Raw genomic sequence first — 8757 nt, 5'->3', positions numbered from 1 at the left:
GAGGGGAAGGGGGGGGGTGCAGGCCGCAGGGCCTGGAGGCAGGGCTGGGGGCTGGGGTGTTCCCTCCCCCCGTATCAGCCCCTTCTGGGCCCTGTGAGGCAGGAGCTGCTGCCCGGGGTTAGGCCCAAGGTCCCCTGTCAGGCCCAGGGCCGCCCTTCCCCTCGCCCTGCCCTTCCCTCCCGCTCCTGAGCCCTTCCTCAGGCCTTGCTGGGCCGTCCATCCGGCTGTCTGTCCATCTATCCAGCCCTCTGGCCATCTGTCCCACCACCCTGCCCTCTCCCTAAGGAAGCAAAGAGTCCCCGGGCTGCCTTCATGGGGAGGGGGGAGTGGGGAGGTTCTGCTGAGAAAAAAATGAAAGATTTCCCCCTTAACGGGCGCCTTGCGAGTTATTTTGAGTTCCAACCTTCTGCCTTCCTTCTGTAGCAGTGCCTCTAAGGGGGGCGCTGTAACGCAGCCCTCATCTGGCGCATTGCTCCTCCGTTCCCCCAAGGAACTGCCTTCAGGATCTGACTAACTCTGGATGCACCCGGTTGTCGCCTTAATTTCTCCTTTAGCTTGCTGAAAAGAACCCTGTTGGGTGACCTTTTGCGTTTCTCGCTTAAAATTTGGATCAAGGAGGTCTGTGTTTCCTTACGCTGATGTCCACGTTGAAGGTGCAGAAGGGTTCCGTGCTGTTGCTTGGGTCAGCCTTGTTGCCAGGTTGGGAATGTTTAGCCTACCGGTGCTTCGGTGCTGTTGGGCTGCACTCAGAGTGTGAGCTCTGGGCGTTATTTCTCAACTACTGCGTTATTGGAGCGTACGGACCCAAGATATTCTGCGGATAGGTGATTTAAGCCACGTCAGAACCACCGCTGTGGCGTGTGCCAGCGTCGGACGCCCGTTCGACTGATCGGGCGGAGCAGGTGAATTGAATTTGGTGCTGGGTGGCGAGGTGGTGTTGGGGGAAGAGCTAGGCTAAGGAGAGCTTCCTCTTGCTCTGCCCCTTCCCATCTCAAACGGCCGCTTCCTGGGGAGATGGGTTCGTTGGGAGGCTAACTACAACGTTACAGTGAGGATGAGGAATCCTCTTTAGTCCCGTAGGTATTTGCTGCCAGGCCGCAGCGTTGATTTCAGAAATTGTATTTAAAAAAGGAAAAAGAAAGGAAATCCGTATTCTTTAACATACTCTCTTGTCTCGGAGAGTAGATGTAGGAGCTTCAGCAGTGCCCTTCCTCCCGAAAGGATTCCCAGTGTCTGCTCAGACACTGAGGAGGAAAATAGAGGAGAGCCACCCGATATAAATAAAGGCAAGAAGGGGTTATGGATTAAGGGAAAACCACTACTTCAAAAATTGGTGCTCTCTACAAACCGGTTAAGGGTTTGGGACCTGCAGGTGCTGCCTCCACCTGTGTGCGTTGCAGTCGTGCCTGTTGCCACTGAGCAAAACGGGGAGAGCTGCTTTGTCGAACGCGGCGTGTTAAAGCACGTGCCACTGCCTGGAAGAAAAGCACGGACTTCCCTCGTGTGGGACTTCTTCCCTAGCCATCTGTGGTTTACCTGATGGTTTCCCATAAGCTGTGAATGTTTAAAAGAAAAAAACCAACAAAACCCAACACCAACGTTGAGAGTGGTGAGGCAGATCCTCACCTGGGGCCTCAGAATCAGCGGTGACATCACCATGCGAAGCATTGTGTGCGCTTCGGGTCGGGGCTGCTGCGAGCCTCGCAGCGGGGAGGGAGAGCGGATGCGGGGTGCCTCTGTGTCAGCCCTCTGCCCTGGTGGCTTCGTGAGCACTGAGAGTTTGACTCCTGTGTTCCCAGCTTTCGCTTGCGCACCTGCGGTGTGGCAGAGCCAGCGAGCTGCTTCCTCAGCTGGAGGAGGAAGAGGAGTGACCTCAACGTTGCCGAGGTAAAGCACAATTCTTGAAAAGATTTGGCAAAGATGTGGGTTGTAGCAGCGCGGCTGCTGCAGCTGCAGCAGATCCTGGAGCATTGGAGAAGACAGAGAGGGGTTTCTTTGTGAAAAGAATGCTGTTAAAAGTGTTTTCATGCCAGAAATGAGGATAAACGCCTCTGTTGTTTGACATCCTCTATTGACCTGGCACATTGGCATTACAGCGTACCTGGCACGCTGTTTGTATGAAAAAAACAGGTATTTTAGTCAGGGCAGGCCAGAAACCTGCCTTGGCACTTCCACATGGCAGCAATGCTTACAGACCCTGCATCCTGGCTGCCAGGCCAGGATCTAAATCCGATGGTGCTGTTGGTAAACTGAAGCTCAGGAAGCGCTTCTGGGTTTTTCGGTACTTCCATGTGAATTTTGACCCTGTGAAGATGGTGTCTTAAGCTATTTTCGGAACAACAAATAGGTTGAAAAGCAGTTTCAGTTTAACATCTGCATGCTTGGGTGTTATTAACAGAGCTTTGTATACTGAGCTGGTGCTTGGTAGGAGAAAAAACATAAACCTTACCTGGGAAACTTGGACCCCCTCAGCTACATGCTGCTAGGAGGAAACTCAGATGTAAGAACACACTTAAATAACACATCAGCAGAGCTGTTGTGCTCCTGACCACCAAAGGCACCTTTTTCCAACACCGTCGTACTGGAAGTTGATGCAGCCGGTTCCATCCGTAACGTGGGACTGTAGAGTGCTGTAACAGAAATATTTTTTCACAGCTTTGGAGAAAGTGAAGCAGAGAAAACCACACATAACCACTGATAGCTGGACCCCAAACTGCCACAGACTGACAGTGATGCCCACTGGATATCTCCTGCTGCCTTCTGACTGCTCCAGCAGAAGTCCCGTTTTAATTAGCCGGCAGGTCCCTCTGAGTGGCTTTGCTAAAACTCCCGCCGTAGGAAGTATCCTACGGGAGCCAAGTTGCTAAACTGATGTGTGGGTTTCCCTTAACCCCCTCACCCCTGACTTTCCAGCTCCTGACGACACTGCCAACGTGTGCAGTGTCACCGTGTGCCAACTAGGTGCCAGCTGCCATGGTTTGTATATTGTAAAAGTAGTGATTTGGGACTCATGAGCACTGAGAACAGGTTAGCAATTGCTTCAGAGCTTTACTTGTGTCGCTCTGGGGCAGGGAGATGGGTGAAACATCTTAGGCTTGAAAGTGATTCCCTGCAGAGTGACGTGCTCAGATCTGCACAACAGATCTGTCGTTCTGGTCACCTTATTAGATCCCTGCTTGAGAGGGTGCTTGCAAGAATCGATTCCTCTTCACCTTGATGTGTCAAGCTAAAGAGAAATCCGTGCCGAAGCACTGTCTGATCAGACGAGTGCCTCGGTTCAGGATTGTTCTTTGACAGCTGCAGAAACACCAGGACAGTCGGCGCCTTCAGGAACAGATTAATTTGATCTTGAGGCTGTCATAAAACAGGTCCCTGAAGTTTGAAGACTCTTCCAATAGTTTGGGCCAGCAAGGAGCAGCTGTAGCTGGTGGCTGCGGTAACTCGGGGCTCAGAGTCTCCCAGAGCGTGGTGAAAGGTGACCCCCAGCTGGCTGCTGGAGGAAGCTGAGGCAGCGTTCAGCTCTAACCTTTGCCTTCTTGGCTGGCATCTTTGCACTCCTGCTGTCAGTGGGTGTTGAGTGTCCTTCCCCCCAGCCTCAGAACGTGCCCTCAGATGCAGGCAGCGTTTAGCAGCTAGAATTCACTCCAATATAAAGAGTACAAATCATGCGTTTTCTGCTTTTGCTTTGGAACTCTTAGCTTGAGGTTTTCCTGCAGGCCATGAGGTTTCTTGCAGCAGCAGGGATGAGTTCTGTTAGCAAGAGGCTGTTCTGTGCTTCGACTGTGGGAAGATGAATGGTTCCCTGTGCACCGTTAAATAGAACTTGACACCTAGCACACCGCACTTGCAGCCTGTGGGGTGCTTTAACAAGCAGGTAAATCAGCAGAGGCTGTTTTGCAGCCGGGGTGATGCTGGCTGATTAAAAAGCAGGGGCAGAACAAGGAGTTTCTGGTGTTTGTTCTTGCTTGTCATCCGACTCTCCACTTCCACTGTTCTTTAAAAAAACAAAAACAAAAACAAACAAAAAAAAAAAACAAGGGGTAAGCATCTTGAATATCTTTACTAGAAATGGAAGGCACAAAACAAGCCAGCAACAGAGACTGTCCAAGAGAAATACTTGGTGCTTTATAAACAAACAAGGAAGTACCCTTAGGTGGGTGTGATAATCCTCCTCTAATGCGTTTTTGGAGTGCAAAAATAGATTTGTCCCTTTCTTGCTCTTCTCTCCAGGACAAAGGCAGAATAGCCAACTGCAAAGTTAGAGCAGGGAGGTCCGTTTGTTCCATACTGAGAAAGACAAGCCTGTAAAACAAACTAGACAGATTTTCTTTGTGTTATTTATCTTCCTTCAGCAAAGGCAAAGCTTATGACACCTGTTGGTGTGTATTTCCAGGATTTGGGAAAAAGGCTTTGCTCTCTTCGAGAGACTGATAACTTGATTCGATCAACTGAAGAAAGCTGGAAAACTGTTTGTTCCTCATTATTTTTCGCTTGTTACTTTCTTTAGGGTTACTTTTAAAAAGCAGATTTCACTGATCACAAGCCAGTAGAAGACTTTCAGCCCAAGCAAGGGTGAAGACAGCTCTCTCCAAGAGCAGAGGAAGTCCCTGTGGAGAGAAGCCGAGCTTGTTAGCAGAACTCGTCGGCATGTCTAAACAAGGAGACGATTGCTACTTCTATTTCTATTCTACCTGTACCAAGGTATGGCTGGCTTTCCTTTGCTTTGCTTTGTTTCCCCAGTTTTTTCAGGAAGGAGTAGATTAGGAGGAGGAAGCACACTGGTCTGTGGTTAACTTGAGAACCAGATAGATTCTGAATTCAGTTGTAGCAACATTAGGCAGCAGCATGGCCATTTTTGAGGCTGTACTCTTTTCCTTGTTGGTTTCCTTTTGGTTCCAGGGAGACAAATGTGCCTACCGCCACTGCGAAGCTGCTCTGGGCAATGAGACGGTCTGCAAGCTGTGGCAGGAGGGTCGTTGTTTCAGGAATGTCTGCCGATTCAGACACATGGAAATTGACGTGAGTGCCTAACGATGTGTTCTCAAAAGAAATCAACAAAAGCCTTTTTCAGTGCCCTAGGTGTACTGATGGTGCTTTTGCAGGATAGATTCGTTTGCTTCCAAATCATACTGGTTTCTCTTACCAAGAGAGGGGGTGGGAGGAAGCAGAGGGAAATAAAATCAATGCCTTAGGTATGTCTTAGCAAGATATATCTATTTTTTGATTATTAGATGCTGACAGTTTTCTCAACAGATGCAGAATAGCTGTTAAATAGACTGCTAAAACCTGCTGGAGCAGGGGGGTAATAAACAGGCTGTTCTATCCTCATGGGAGCAGGCTTGATAAGGAACTATTGGGTCTCTTCTGAGCCACAGTCCTTCAGCTAACGCTGTTCTAGCTGCCTGGGGTAGGAAGTGGGGAAAGTTAAAGGTGCAGAAGAACTAAGTCTCCAAGAAGTAGTTCTAGACAGGGTTAACCTAGGCAATTTCGGATGTTCTTTTTCCCTCTGAATAATCCTAGTATAATCCTAGGTGTATTAGTTTAACCCACCCTCAACTGATGTCTGCGAGTGCCTGTCTTCTCAAACTGAATGATGACAAATCTAAATGTGCATAGTGGTTGCAGCTTATGCAAACTTTGTGAATATGCCCAGAAATACTCCACTTAACTGAGAACCTGACCTTTGGAATGATGTTTCAGCACTGTGTTGTGACAGCTGTCATGATCTGGAGCTGCGCATCTCTTTGCAAGCCTCAGGTGCATGTTATCACGAGCTTTTCTTTCTTTCTGTCTTCAGAAAAAGCGCAGTGAGATTCCTTGCTACTGGGAGAACCAGCCGGGAGGCTGTCAGAAAGCCAACTGTGCTTTTCATCATGCAAAGGGACGTTACATCGATGGACAATTCTTACCACCAAGCAAGAGTGAGTTTAGGTCCTTTTTCTTTAAGCGCTGAAGACTTAATGTTGAGTATTACTTCGTGGGTGCCAATCCTGTAGGGGGCATCAGGTAACTGTTCATTTGTGAGTGCAGGAAAAGGTCTGCAGTCATAGGTGGTCAGTTAAACCGAGTGTACTGCTGGTGTTTGTTTTCTGCTTTCGTGCTCGGCTTCTCTTTGCTTTGTGTGATGTTTGCCTTGCAGTTTGCTTCCTGTTGTTTCATCTTTTGCTGGGTGGTAGGGAGACGTGTTGTTGTTCGAAGGGAAGTCATTGTTCCCGGTGTAAACAGTGATGGGATGGGCAAAAGGAGATGCTGAATTCGTTGTCTGTGCGGGTTATCTGCCTTTCCTACCATCTCTTTGCATTGTGGTCAAAGTTTTAAACTGCCATATTACCGATGATCCTCCTCTTCCTCTAGCTACACTGCCAAGTCCGCCTGAGTCCGCGGACGATGAGTTGAAAGTGGCTCAGATGTCACTGCAGCAAAAGAAACTTTCTGTCCAGTCAAATCCCTCTCCACAGCTAAGGGGGTGATGAAAGTGGAAAACTCTGAAAATGTCCCAAGCCCTACACACCCTCCAGTTGTAATCAATGCTGCAGATGATGATGAAGATGATGATGGTGAGCATGTGTTGGTTCTTGGAAGGAATTTCTGCTGTAAATGATTGTGTTAAATCTTTGGTTCTTGAAGGAATCTGTGCTGTACATGAATGTAGAAATCACAGATGACCCGAGGTCTGACTAGCGATAGGGCAGGCAGTCTGGCCAGGTCACTGGTGGCTTTGTCTGGCAGTCAGTGGACAGAACCTGAAACGTTGGAGGAAAGCTTAGAACCACTCCTGCTTTAGCTGGTCTGTTGTGTAAAGTTCTATGTGAAACTAGGAAGGAAATTTCTTATTCCTGTCTGAAGAGCAACGTGTTGTGTAGTAGTTAAAGCTGCAGAGAGAATCTAGAGTCCTAGATGTTTTGTCCTAGTGTATTCTACTTCGGAGTTCAATAGGGGGGTAACTGAAAAACAGAAGAGTAACGAGAAGAAAGAGCTGTAGAAGACAGTGCTATATAAGAAGCAATTTCTGAAGCATTAAAGAGGCTGACAGTGGCAGGTGTGGACACAGTATGACAGGAGTTTGTGTATAAATTGTTTAGAGCTGTGCAAATGCCTTTTAAAGGGAAAAAAGCGTGGAAGTACTTTTACTCGTAGACATTCACCTTAGAAAGGACTATTTCTCAGCATTTGTACCTAATAATATTCTGCTTGCTTATGCAGCTTTGTTCTGCACAAAGTATAGCTGTCAAGCAGACTCAGATTCACGCTCTACTATCTCAGCTGGAATTTGGAGGAAGCACTGAGACTCTTAATATTTTTTTTCTATGTTAATTATAGTTAAAATATGAGTTTATGTGGTTTAGCTGTCAAAACAGTGTTTGACTGGGTTTTTTGGGACATGGGCTAACAGGATAATATTTCTGTTGGCTACTGGTTTCTGTGAAATAGAAAAAAAAATCCCTTTTGTTTTAGGGGAGGAACCTGTGGTTCGACTAGATCTTGCTGATAGACAAGGAAAACGGAAAGCCTCCGCAGGTAAGAACTTTTTATGAGCTTTTACGTAGGTGCTGCCTTCTATATATGACTGCATTAAAGAGTATTTTTGAGGTATGAAAGGAAAATACATTGCAGTGGAGATCTGTGTTGACTGCAGAAATGGCAAAAAAAAAAAAAAAAAATCATTTAGCAGCTGAAAGGCAATTCTATGAAAATATGCTTGAAAAATAGAAGCTTATTGTTGACTGTTCTCAAACCTTCCTGCAAAGAAAAGTTCTTACAATATTCCTTGTTTTCTCTGAAGATGATGTAAGCACCGTTCCAGTGAAGCGCAGCCTTGCTGAAAGGCTGGGGAAGAAGGTAGAGGCTCCGGGAAATGCTGACAAAGCCCCCAAGAGAGATCCAGGTACTAAACGGGCATCTGGATTGGATTCCTGGGTTTTGTATTTAGTCTTTCTGTTTGTCCTTTTCCAGTGATGTTTCTTTTTGCATGTTGGCTGAGGTCGTAATCACTGGGATTCAAAGTTCCCTTTCCTGTCTTGTTTTGAACTGTGAACCTGAAGTTGACATTATGCAGCCTCCCTAATTCGTTCTGTTTCTGTTTTGCAGTTCAAGTTGCCAAGTCTCTGAAGGACAGGCTGGGATTACCTCCTAAACAGACCAGCACTGAGAGAGGTAACAGCTAGATATTAAATATGCTTTCTCCTCCTTCCTTTCCATGAACTTGGACTGCTTTCATCCATCCCTAAAAACTAATGTAAACGAAAACAAAGAACTGATGCCTCTTGCTTGAGTGCTGAAGCTCTTCTGACAGCCACTATCAGAAATCTGGCTCTAGGTGTGTGTTTCTTTTCTACTTGTGCCTTGTCAAGGTTTTTAGCTGCTTCTGTGGACCGTTACGTACCCTTAGAATAGAACCACTGCCAGGAGCAGGAATTTGAAATGCAGTCTGAAAAAGTACTAAAGTAAAGCAGCATTTCTGTGTAGCAGTTCTCTCTGGGTAGGGCTGGTCTTCAAAATACAAGTGGCTCAGAGGAGGAGGAGAATGTTGTTCTGAGGATATTGTTCTAAGATGCATTATTGGGAACACTCCAGATTAGTTTTCCTTAGCGCTCTGACAAATTTTGGAGACTTAAAATATTGCTGGACTCTCTTTAAATGTTGGTGCTTCTCATTTCTTGATGATGACAGGGAAGGCTGCTAAGCCGATGGGAGAGATCCGTGTGAAAACACTGGAGGAAATCCGTCGTGAGAAAGCTCTTCGGGGACGCGAAACTC

General features: G+C 47.1%; 1 pseudogene; it reads left to right on the top strand.

Moving 5' to 3' along the window:
- Positions 1-4507: 4507 nt before the first annotated feature.
- The window catches only part of LOC137844229 (zinc finger CCCH domain-containing protein 11A-like), a 23396-nt pseudogene continuing 19146 nt past the window's right edge, over positions 4508-8757 (top strand).

The sequence above is a fragment of the Anas acuta genome, chromosome 24, assembly GCF_963932015.1.
Source record: "Anas acuta chromosome 24, bAnaAcu1.1, whole genome shotgun sequence".
Classification (NCBI taxonomy): Eukaryota; Metazoa; Chordata; class Aves; order Anseriformes; family Anatidae; genus Anas; species Anas acuta.
The sequence above is the reverse complement of the archived record's forward strand: the minus strand, read 5'-3'. Positions and strand labels throughout refer to the sequence as shown.